This window comes from Rhinatrema bivittatum, chromosome 1 (genome assembly GCF_901001135.1).
Source record: "Rhinatrema bivittatum chromosome 1, aRhiBiv1.1, whole genome shotgun sequence".
NCBI lineage: Eukaryota > Metazoa > Chordata > Amphibia > Gymnophiona > Rhinatrematidae > Rhinatrema > Rhinatrema bivittatum.
Window position 1 is genome coordinate 615,322,759 of NC_042615.1, and position 12,803 is coordinate 615,335,561.

At 46.4% G+C, this 12,803-nt stretch overlaps 1 protein-coding gene across 7 annotated transcripts in view; it reads right to left on the reverse strand.

Moving 5' to 3' along the window:
* The window catches only part of COMMD10 (COMM domain containing 10), a 505,110-nt gene that overhangs the window by 42,733 nt on the left and 449,574 nt on the right, over positions 1-12,803 (reverse strand). The gene's annotated exons all lie outside the window — the stretch shown is intronic.

Sequence of the window (12,803 nt, forward strand, 5' to 3'; positions counted from 1 at the left end):
TGCATATAGAGAAAAAAACCCTTGCTGTAGTTACACAATGTTAGGTTCCATATTAGGAGCTACCACCCAGGAAAAAGATCTAGGCATCATAGTGGATAATACTTTAAAATCGTCGGCTCAGTGTGCTGCAGCAGTCAAAAAAGCAAATAGAATGTTAAGAATTATTAGGAAGGGAATGGTTAATAGAACGGAAAATGTCATAATGCTTCTGTATCGCTTCATGGTGAGACCGCACCTTGAATACTGTGTACAATTCTGGTCGCCGCATCTCAAAAAAGATATAGTTGCGATGGAGAAGGTACAGAGAAGGGCAACCAAAATGATAAAGGGGATGGAACAGCTCCCCTATGAGGAAAGGCTGAAGAGGTTAGGGCTGTCCAGCTTGGAGAAGAGACGGCTGAGGGGGGATATGATGGAGGTTTTTAAGATCATGAGAGGTCTTGAACGAGTAGATGTGACTCGGTTATTTACACTTTCGAATAATAGAAGGACTAGGGGGCATTCCATGAAGTTAGCAAGTAGCATATTTAAGACTAATCGGAGAAAATTCTTTTTCACTCAACGCACAATAAAGCTCTGGAATTTGTTGCCAGAGGATGTGGTTAGTGCAGTTAGTGTAGCTGGGTTCAAAAAAGGTTTGGATAAGTTCTTGGAGGAGAAGTCCATTAATGGCTATTAATCAATTTTAATTAGGGAATAGCCACTGCTATTGATTGCATCAGTAGCATGGGATCTTTTTAGTGTTTGGGTAATTGCCAGGTTCTTGTGGCCTGGTTTTGGCCTCTGTTGGAAACAGGATGCTGGGCTTGATGGACCCTTGGTCTGACCCAGCATGGCAATTTCTTATGTTCTTCGGGGCGAAACAGGTGGAGAAGTTAATATCCCTAGGGAAGGGGGATATATGTGGGAGTACTGAGGGAGCCATACCTGAAGCTCTGAGCATTTCATCACATACCCTGAAAAGCATAAATGATAATTTACTTGCACAACTCTCATTTTTCTACAGGTTCAAACAGACAGATCCCTGCCTTTGAGCCAGCTGCCTCTGAAGCTGAACCACAAGATTTCCCCAACCAGAAGGAAGACTCAGGACAGCAAGAAGAGGGGGACACAGAACAAGAGCCAGGATCCCCCCCCCCCCTTGTTTTGTGTTATCCTGCAGCAAATAAAAGCATTTGGCTTTAATGTGAAAGTTATACAATCATTAGTGCTCATGCGAAAATGAAGGCAAAACCTAATTAGACCTCACTGAGGTTTAGTTAAATTTCTTGCGTTAATGCATGTGTGATCATTTCTGCACTCTTTTACATGCATTTTTTTAATGTGCTAATTGTTAATAACTCATCTCTAACTAGCATTTATTTTGCAGCTGAACTTTTATTAGCTTATTAACACATGACAGAATTGCAAATAAAGTGTGAAAATACTTTGCAAATAAAATTTTGCACACTAATTGCAGAATAAATGCTCATGGTGAAATTGCCACACTTTACTACACTGACCTCTTATTTTACATAGAAACAGAAAAGTGATGGCAGAAAAAGACCATTACAGCCTATTCAGTCTGCCCTACCATACCGATGACTCAGCTTTACAATCCCTATTACTCCCTCAGAGGTCCTCTGTATTTATTCCATGCTTTCTTGAATTAAGATATTGTCCTGATGGCCACAACCTCTACAGTGAGACTGTTCCATGCATTCACTATCCTCTCTGTAAAGAAATATTTCCTTAGATTAATCCTGAGTCTATCCCCGTTCACCCTCATCCCGTGACCCCTTGTTCTAGAACCTCATTTTACTTTGAAAGAGGCCTACCTGCTATGCAGGGAAAACTTAGAAGCATTTACATGTCTCTATCGTATTTCCCCTATCTCACCTTTCCCTCTAGGGCAGCGGTTCTCAACCGGTGCGTCGCGACACACTAGTGTGTCGCCAAGCACCGGCAGGTGTGTCGCGTGGCTCCCGGTCCCTCCCGCTGCTCGTTCTTCCCTGCTGCCGTTGCCGCCGGGCTATCAGCACGTTCAAGCCCAGCAGGAACGGCAGCGGTGCAAAAAAAAAAAAAAAAGCTGTGGCATCCGCGGCTGGCCTTTTCTTCTTCCCGCACCTGCATTCCCCCCCCCCCCCCCGGACCCGGAACAGGAAGTGGTGCGCGGGAAGAAGAAAGGCCGTGCCGCAAGAGAACCCACGCCTCGCGCGCCATCACGGCACACATGGGGAAGCGCTGCTGCGGCCGTATGGCCAACCGGTCTTCCTGTTCGGGGGGGGAGGAGCGGAAGCGCCGCGTGCAGCTTCCGCTTCCTCCCCCCAATGCAGGAAGATCAGCTGCCTCTCCTGCTGCCACCCGTTCTCCTGCTATCTTCGGGCGTCGGGCCGTATGGTCCGCCGATCTTCCTGCTTGGGGTGGGGGAGCGGAAGCGTCGCGCACAGCTTCCGCTTTCTCCCCCAAAGCAGGAAGATCAGCTGCCTCTCCTGCTGCCACCGGCCTCCTGCTATCTTCGGGCGTCGGGCCGTACAGCCCGCCGATCTTCCTGCGGGGGGGGGGGGGGGAGGGAGGAAGCGGACGTTGTGCGCTGCGCTTCCGCTACCCCCCCCCCCCCCGACAGGAAGTTCGGACGCCCGAAGATAGCAGGAGGCCGGTGGCAGCAGGAGAGGCAGCTGATCTTCCTGCTCTGGGGGAGAAAGCGGAAGGGAAAGGAGAGAGCAGCATGAGCCTGCCGCCATCGATGGAATTCTTCCTTCTTGGCCTGCGGGGGCTGGAGGAGCAGCTACCGTTTGTGCTGGGGGGGGGGGGGGGAGAGGAAGTGAGTGACAGAAAGAGAGAGAAGCAGCCAGCCAGCCTGTGTGTAAGTGAGAGAATGTGTGTGATTGAGAGAATGTGTGTAAGTGAGAGAATGTATTTGATCGAGAGTATGTGTGTGATTGAGAGAAACTGGTCAGAGAGCTGATGTATGTGTATATGTGAGAGACAATGAAAGTGACTGCTCAAGGAGATGACTGATGTGTATGTGAGAGTGTGAGACAGTCAGGGATGTGTGTGTGTGTGAGAGAGAGAGAAAAAGCATGGAAGTGAGAAATCTGGGTATGTGAGAAAGCATGGGAGTAAGAAGCCTGGTGTTGTGGGGGTGTATGTGAAAGAAAGCATGGGAGTGAGAAGCCTGATTATGTGAGAGAGAGCATGGGAGTGGGAAGCCTGTGTGTGTGCATGTATATGAGAGAGACTGGTTGGTAAGGTGACGGTGTGACTGGTATGTATGTGAATGTGAGAGAGAGAATGTGATTCAGGGAATGAGAAGCCTGTGCACGTGGAGAGCGAGCATGGAAATGAGAGAGAGACTGGGTGTGTGTGTGTGTAACAGAGAAAGTGATTATGGGAATGAGAAGCCTGTGCATGTGAAGAGAGTGAGCATGGGAGTGAAAACCTGGGTGTGTGTGAGACACAGCATGGGAGGGAGAAGCCTGTGTATGTAAGACAGAACATGGAAGTGGGAAGCCTGTGTGTGTGTGTATGCATGAGAGAGATCAGGTGACGGGTGTGTGTGAGAGAGAGAGAGAGAAAGTGATTATGGGAATGAGAAGCCTGTGCAGGTGAAGAGTGGGCATGGGAGTGAGAAACCTGTGTGTGTGTGAGACAGCATGGGAGTGAGAAGCCTGTATATCTGAAAGAGAACATGAGAGTGGGAAGCCTATGTGTATGTGTATATGCATGAGAGAGATCAGGTGACTGGTGTGTGTTTGCGTGTATGTGAGAGAGAGAAAGAAAGTGATTATGGGAATAAGAAGCCTGTACATGTGAAGAGTGAGCATGGGAGTGAGAAAGCTGGGAGTGTGTGAGATACAGCATGGGAGTGAGAAGCCTGTATATCTGAAAGAGAACATGGGAGTGGGAAGCCTGTGTGTGTATGCATGAGAGAGATCAGATGACTGGTGTGTGTGTATGTGGGAGAGAAAGAAAGTGATTATGGGAATGAGAAGCCTGTGCATGTGGAGAGAACAAGCATGGGAGTGAGAGACTGGTGAGTGTATGTGAGAAAGAGAAAGTGATTATGAGAGTGAGAAGCCCATATATGTAAGTGGAACACGGGAGTGGGAAGCCTGTGTGTGTGTGTATGGCATGAGAGAAACTGTTCAGGAAGGTGACTGGTGTGTTTGTCAAAGACTGGGAGATGATTGGTGTGTGAGAGACAGAAACTGGTCATGGGGGCATGACTGGTATGGTGTGTGTGTGTGTGAGAGACATGGGCCCTAAGGAAGAGGACCATGAGTATAGAGCTTAGCCACTACTGCTGCTTCTGGTGTGTGCTACAGCCTGCATGGAAGAGGAGTAGGAAAGCTGCTGGAGGGGGTAAGTAAAGGTGGCTTTTTAAGTTTATTTTTCTTGATTGACTGCTATTTTAATTATTTAATATTATGTGATGTGTCTGCTTTTTTTGAAATATTTTATTGGTGTTTGGAGAATTTTTAATAGTTTTTATGAGTTTTTAATTGTTGGATGTTATTCTGTTCATAGTTGTTGTGAAACATTTATTCTGCTTATTAGTATAGTTTTACAATTATTTCTGTGTGGGGATCTATAGCTGCTTGCTAGTTCTGTTTTCCTAATAAGAGGTGTATTGGTTTTTAGGGCCTGATTTAATATTTGTAGTGTTGCCTTTTCATAGATAGGGTTGCTCCTGTTTGAGTGTATTCCATAATACAGGTGTAACTGTGTGTGGATTAGTTTATGTGCATTACTACAGATCCTGGGAGTATGTTAGGTCGGTTCTGTGTCTGTTACAGAGATATTTTACTAGCATGTAAATGTTTTATCAGTCTTATTTGTTGCGTTTTCTCAAGAGGACATGCATTGGTGGTAAACTGCTGTCTTTTCATAAGTAGGGCTATTGAGCCTGAAAGTAGAAGGAGTTTGAGTTGCTGTTACTGAGATGACACCAGAACCAGAATATCTTTTTTGTAGAGTGAGTTGAACGGGGAATGTCATAATTCTGCTTTACATCCATTATTGTGGATCAGGGGGGTTCCGGTGGATGCAAACTGTACATTTACATCTAGCCCTGTGACGATCATGGGTCAGTGTGTCACGCATGTGAGAACCATCTGTCAGGTGTGTCCCGACAGAAAAAAGGTTGAGAACCACTGCTCTAGGGTATACATGTTCAGATTTTTAAGTCTGTCCCCATATGCTTTAGAAAGAAGACCACTGATCATTTTAGTAGTCACCTTTTTGACCGATCCCAACCAGTTTAATATCCTTGAAAATGTGGTCTCTAGAACTGTACTCCGTATTCCAAATAAGGTCTCACCAGGGACTTATACAGGGGCAATATCACCTCCCTTTTTCTGTTGACCATTCCACTCCCTATGCAGCCAAGCATCTTTCTGGCTTTTGCCATCACCTTATCCACCTGTTTGGCCACCTGAAGATCATCAGATATGATCACCCCCAGATCCTGTTCTTCTTTCATGCTTAGAAGAATTTCACTTTCTATACTTTACCTCTCCCTTGGGGTTTTGCAGCCTAACTGCATTAAACCTTAGCTGCCACTAGATCCCGTCTCATGTTTTCCACACCTTTCTGTCTCCCCTGTTACATATTTTGGTGATATCAGCAAAAAGAGATGCAATTTTCTTGATGGGCATTTACAATAAGGATTACACACATTTTGTAAGCCCTGAATTTATTGATGCTATTAAGGCCATTGAGAAATGAGAGTTTCCAAAATATGGATTGTTCTACAATATGCTTTTTACCCAGCATGTATTTTCTCTAATTAAATCTCATTAGTCTCAGATGAAGTTGAAAGACATTGATAAACCAGACTAGCAAATTTACTCCATCCTCCCTCCTCCTCCTTTTCTAAATCCGGTCACCCCCCTTGAGATTTCAGTTGATGCATTTGCTTGGAAATTTCATCATCTTTATTGATAGAACACTTGCACTGTATTTGCTCCCAGACTTTTCATTACCAGGTGATGCCCTATTAGAGAAACAAAAAATAGACAGGGTATCCAATGTGCAAAATCAATACAGTCTTTTTACATGGTGCCTTGAAGAGGAGAAAAGTCTTGGGAAATGTCCTTTCTAGCTTTTTACCCTGACTCTTTTATGTCTAATCTGTAAACAAATAAAGTATCAGCCCTGTAGTGTCCAATATATGGCAACAGAGGAAGCAATGAACTGAAATCAAATTTCTCTCTATATTTAGGGAGGATCTCTGACCCAATCAAGTCTAAATACTTTAGATGAGATTTTCCCAGTAATTATCTAAAAATATGAAACAATACAATGAAAACTTGGGCACTTTTCACAGCCGAGATACATTTCAGCAACCTATCATATAAAAGTGCCTATTTATTAGTACAAAAATAATAATGTTCCATGCTGTACACAAAAAAGCTTCTTATAAGCTTTCTACTTGCACTTGCAATTTGGGAGCCCGAGCGGACCTTGTGTCCGCCCGGGCAGGATAATGTGGGCCCAGGCCCACTCCGCAGTCGGGCGGCCCTGGGGGGGGGGGGTGGGTGGGAAGGGCGGGAGCGAGCGGGTCGCGGCGAGGTCAGGAGGAGGGGGGGGGAAGGAGCGAGGCGAGGGGGGAGCCGAATAGGGCACGTTGCTAAGGCAACGGCAGCCTTGATTGGCTGCCGTTGCCCCACGCCCCGCACTCGGTCGCGCGAACGAGTGCGGGGCGTGGGGCACGGGGGGTGCGCGCGCAGGGAAGAGGATTCTCCAGGCAGCGGCGCGGCGGCAGACAGCGGGCTTTTCTCCCCTCCCACCCGCCCTTATGTTGTCTGGCAGTACTAAATGTTTTGTTGTCGCAGCTGTTTTGGGGGTGTATGTGTTGGCGGATGGCCCGAGCCATTAAAGTTATGTATTTGTTGATTGTTAAGCGGGGTTTCAGCGAAAGGATGGTGATGACAACCGGGGGAGCTGTTGTCGAGGAGCTCCTTGCTGACAAGTGGCAGGAGATGGCCGGCCGGACTCCTTGCAGGTTGGCGGCGGGAGTCTGAACCTGGGGAGGGGCGTGCCGGATTGTCGAGCCGGGTGGCTGGAAGCGACCAGTCCTGCCGTGGGGGCGGCAGATGGTCGGTGGGGGTGGAAGCTGAAACCGCGTGGTTAAGGTGGTTAATGTGTTATGACTGGCTCGGGCCTTCAGGTTAATAAAGCTGCGGCCTTAATTACCCATTACGATGTCTCTTGTAGTTATTGGATTGTGAATGGGTGGCGGAGAATGAGTGAGGTCCTGGATGCCCATATTAAGGATTTGAAGCAGTGATTTCCTAGATGTCTGTAATAAGTACTTGGACAGCAAAACAAGGCAGAGCTACATTTTGTGCAAATATTTTCCCACGTGAGGATCCTTCAGCATAGACTTCCATAACTCTGACAAAGGCATACTTGATATTGCCTTGCAGTTACCTCTATTTTCTCCATCACCTCAGGGATCAAATGCATTAAATTATGGTGGGTCTTAATTGGAAGAGTAATTTGATTGGTTTTCATCTGTGAAAAGTAACCTTCAATGTCATCTTACATGAAAGCCCGGATTTAGGTAGAGGCAACAGCCTATGGTACCAAATCTGAAGGCACCAAATACCCTGGCTGAAAAGGAATCCACCCCCTCCCTTTTTTTAGGGCCATGTGCTTCAAAAGGGTGCCACCATGGCCCTCTGGTCCCCTGCAGCCCCACTTTTTCTGGTCCTGCTTAAGGGTGCCAAAATCTTAAATCCTGCCCTGTCTAAACCAGTAGAGGTACTGGGCTCTCCTCGTGGAATCCAAGGCATATCTCATCATGAAGCTCACAAATGTCAAAATATATAAGAAAGAGGGCAAACTATAATATAAGTTTTTTATTAGTGATGTTGTTACATACTATTTTAACAAGATATAATAAATATATAAGGACAATACACTTGGCAAAATAATCAGTAATACTTCTTTTTAACAAGCCGCAACACTCATCCTGACACGGAACAGCACAAGCAGGCCCCAGCTCAGAAGCTCCTTCCAATGCCGTTCCTCCTCGCTGTGCTTCGGACCCTCTTGGTAGTCTCCATAGGTGCTCACTGAATCTTAAAGGGCCAGAGACTGGAAACTGGCCTTCGGTGCCTGACGACAACATCATCTGCTTCACTTATAAAAGGCCATCGCAGACTCCCAGCAGATGACTCAGCAACGGGCCGCTTGCATCTAGTGCATAGTGTGAGTTGCTGTTTCCTGACTCGTGTTCTTGATCCTGTGCCTGCCTCATCTCTCTAGCCCAGCCTGCCTCATCTTATCCAACCCATGCCCACTGCCTGTCCTGCTGTGTCAGTCGTTCTCTCTGTCTTCTAAGACTGTCCTTGGACTAACTCTGGATCTAACCCTATCTCGGACTTTGACCATTCTTGTTTGCTGCCTGCCTTTAACCCTTGCCTGGATGCTAACCATTCTTGTTTGCTGCCTACCACTGCCTCCTGCCTGGACATTGACCCTTCCAGCTTGCTGCCTCTGATCCTGCGCTTACGCCTCTTCCATAGAGACTCTCACCTAAGACCTGCCAGTCCCTGGAATCCAAGGGCTAATCCAGGGGAAAGGGGTTGGTATAGATAAATCTCCTGTCCCATCTCTTCTCTGTGTAACTCTGTCAGCTGCCAGTGAGGGCCTATGGGGACTCCCCTGTAGGCTGAGCCAACCTCTCCACAGCAACAAGGGCCCATGAATTCTATAGATTGCTGAGGTAGTCTTGACCTCACTCCAGGCTATATGAGGCCTGGCTCAATGTGTCCAAGAACATCAAGGGGTCCTGAACCAGGTAATCGCAGTCCTGGAGAAGATCACACGCACTGCATGGATGCCTTCTTACCAGCCCCAGCTCTGTCTCCAGTGGCAGTGCCTCACACTAACTCCGTGTCTTCCCCAAGACCGGTCCCTCAACTCCCAGCACCTCCATGATACCTGGGTGATCCCAAGGAATACTGCGGCTTCATTAACCAATCCGGCATGCATTTCGAGTTGCAGTCCACTCTCTTTCCTATCGACCAGTCTAAGGTGAGCTACATCTGGTCATTGCTGGGTGGCACTGCATTGACCTGAGCTTCTCCATTATGTGAGAAACTCCAGAGCCTTCCTGATTTCCTACAGCAGTTCAGGCTCATATTTGAAGAACTGGGGAGAGCTTTCTCCTTGGTAGCAGACATGGTCTGGATTTGGCAGAGTTCCTGATTTCATGGGGACTATGCCATCGAGTTTCGCACACTTTCCTCTGAACTGCACTGGAGGGAGATAGTCTCACTGTCCTTTTTTGGCAAGGCCTCTCCAGCAGAATTAGAGATGAACTGGCTGGGTGAGACGTCCTTCCTTCATCGGATGCTTTGACCTCCTTGGCTGGCAGTAATGATCGTTGCTTTCAAGAAAGGGCTCTGGAGACTTGGTGACAGCTAGCATTGGCTACAAATTTTCAGCACCCACTGGTCCCCTGTTTTTCCCCTGAATCCAAGACTCCAGAGAAGCCCATGCAGCTGGGCAGAGTCAAATTTTCTCCGGTGGAGAAGCTTTAACAAAGGTAGCTGGACCTATGTTTATATTGTGCTGGCTGTGGCACATGGCATCCCAATATCCATAGAAGTTGGGAAACTCCTGTGACTAGAGTTAAATGGGGAGGCAACCCTAGGTCGGACACTTTCCTCTCCCCAATTGCTGGTTCCTGTTGCAATCTCCACAGAACATGGTCAGTTCCACATAGAAGCATTCCTAGATTCTGGAGCAGGCGGGAACTTTATTGATCCAGCCCTGATCCACCAGTACCGGATTCTGACACCCTGCTGTAATATCCATTAACTATTTTTTCTGTCTATAGGGAGCCTCTCCCAGGCAAGCTCACTGAAGTAACCATTCCACTCTCTCTTTGTACCAGACTTCTTCACCAGGAGACTATTTCTCCTCATGGATTCCCTCGGGCCGTGAACCCAGTTATCCTGGGGGTACCCTAGCTACTCAGCTCAGCCAGATATTGAAGAGAATTCTCTGGAACTGGCATGGTGGGGTCCCACCTGCTTCACCACCTGTCTCACTTAGGCTCCATACCTGGGCTACTGCCACAATATGTGGACCTTGCTGACATATTCTCTAAACAATGGGCAGAGATGCTAATCCCACATTGCTCTTATGATTGTGGCATCAACCTCCTCCCAGACAAGGTGCCCCCACGAGGAAGGACCCATTATCAGTTCCAGAAACCGAGGCTTTTAAGGAGAACCTGGAAAAGTGCTTTATTTATCCATCCTATTCCCCTGCTGGAGTGGGCTTTCTCTTTGTTGGTAAAAAGGTCGGTACCCTCCAGTCCTGTATTGATTACAGGGGTCTCAATGCTATCACAAAGAAAAATCAATACCAGTTACCCTTATCTCAGAACTTTTAGACCATTTGCAAGGAGCTAAGGTCTTCACCAAGTCAGATTTATGAGGACCATATAATTTTATTTGCATTAGGGAGGGTGACAAATGGAAAACCGCGCTCAATACATGCGACAGGCATGACTAATACTTCATCATGCCTCTACCGTATTTCAGAATATGGTGAATGAGATTTTACAGGATCTCTTATACTCCCATGAGGTCGTATATCTCGATGATATACTCCTATCGGGAGCATGTTATACAAGTTCTACAAAACCAACGAGACCAATGTCTCTTCAAGCAAAAGCTGGTCGGTCTTCGGGCACTATAGAATTCTTAGGATTTGCTATTAGCGTCAATTTAATCCTAGGTAATTTTTGCTGGCGGCGCTATTTACAGCCTTGAGCACAAAGGACGATGATACCCAATATTGGACTACAGAAGCTATTAACAGCTTCCAGGCTCTCAAGCAAGCCTTCTCTCAAGGACCTTGTCTTCGACATCCAGACCCTGCTCACCCCTTCATCCTGAAATTCTGAACTGTCTTGGAGAAAATCCAGACAGTTGGCAACTCTAGCTTTGGCCCATCTAACTTCTTGGAAATTAAGAATTACTGGGAGTGGAATCCTGTGCCATGCTCTTGAGGTGGGACAGATTCTATGGTCTTAAGATGCAGAAGGGATGTTATCAAAAAAGACAAATAGAGAGGTAGGTGAACCACACAAATAAATATGAAAAAAAACAAGAGTGGTACACAAAAAGATAAACAGATAATAAAATATATGAATAAATATTTAAAAATGTGTGATAAAATATTACAAATTTAATCTCAATAAAAGCATATTTACAATAAAATCAAATAAAATTAGCATAATAATGGATCCAATACAACCCAACATGGCTATATTTCAACAAGATATCTGCTTCAGGGGTGATTATATAATTGAAGGGATGTTATTACCAGCTGCAGCTGAACCAGTAGTGTGGGTTTGCTTCTGGAGCCTGACATCCAGAGGGGTTCAGGGGAGGGTGCGAGAAGCACAAGCAGTAGTTATATTCCAGAATTTTTAGGATCCACTTGTCCTTCATGATGTCACCTCATTCTAGCAAGAATTGAATGGGAGGCAGTGTCAGAAATTTACTTTTGAATCTTCTTCCTTCCTGAGGTTAGTGGACAACATCTTCACCGTCTTCTCCAGGAATCAACAAAGGTCCTCATTATGCGAGATATGTCTTGGTAAAGTAGAAGGGTTGGAAGGCATCCTTGTGGATATATCCTCATCTGACCACTGCAATATACTCCTCCATGACTTGGATGAAGAGGAAGGCAGCTGGGGAGAGGATCCCTGGTGCTCCAATGGTGAGAGAATTAGCAGAAACTCTGACCAAATTGATTCAACCGCCTTCCCTTCCAAATCCACAGGGAAAATGCCCTGAAGGGAGGGGAGCTAGCTATAATGTCAATTAGACCTGCTCCAGCTATTTAAGCTACCCATCATAGAGGACAGCACAATCTGCGCTGAAGAGCTCCTTAGTGAGGAGGTCGAAGGTGTCCTTCTCAGCAAGAAGTCGGGGCCCACTCTAGCGAAGCCCTGCGCCAACAGCGAAGGCCTCAGAGGATCTCTCTCACCTCTTAGGAACTATTGTTGGCACCTCATTCTGTCCCTTAAGTTTCCATGCCTAGCTTGAAAACTTGCTTGTGGCAGATTTGTGAGATGACTTAAACAGGAGGCAGGTTTCCTAACAGGCTCGTGGGAATAAGGGGAGGGCATCTTCTGGCTTGATCCCTTATGTTTCTTGTGGTGCTGAGAATCCAAAGAGGCCTCACTCTGGAAAGCAAGGTTGCTGTGCTGGCTGCCTTTGCGCCTAAGCTTCAGGGCCTTACCTAGCACCATCTTCCACATATTCTCCATTTTCTAAATGCTGAACTGAATTGCCCATGGGTCATTCTTCCACTAAGACTTTTGAAATGTCATGGTATGGGCTCTGGTAGGAGCAGTAGAAGGTGTGGGCATCCAGGATGGACACATGACACCCACATATGCAGACCTTGAATCTGCTAATGCAGGCCTTTTTGGATTTAGAATTATCCATTATTAATACCCTTCCTTCTTCTTTTTGTTTTGAAGAATAGGACTTGAGGAGCTGCTGAGGCCACAGCATGAAAAAAAAAAAAGTAATATAAAAAAATCTGTGAAAAACTGCCAAAAATACAGAGAGAGAGAGAAAGGAAATCTGTCTCACATGAGCTCATGAGGCAGCGACCACATATGGTATCTCCTGTGCATACTCAGAAATACTTAACTGAGAGCTGAGTCAGTGTTGGCACTGTCAGATAATTTCACCCACTGGTTCTAGCTGATTTAATCCTGCTTGTCGATGGAGAACTAAGCTGCTTATCTGTACTGTGTTTTCTGTGGACAGCTGTAT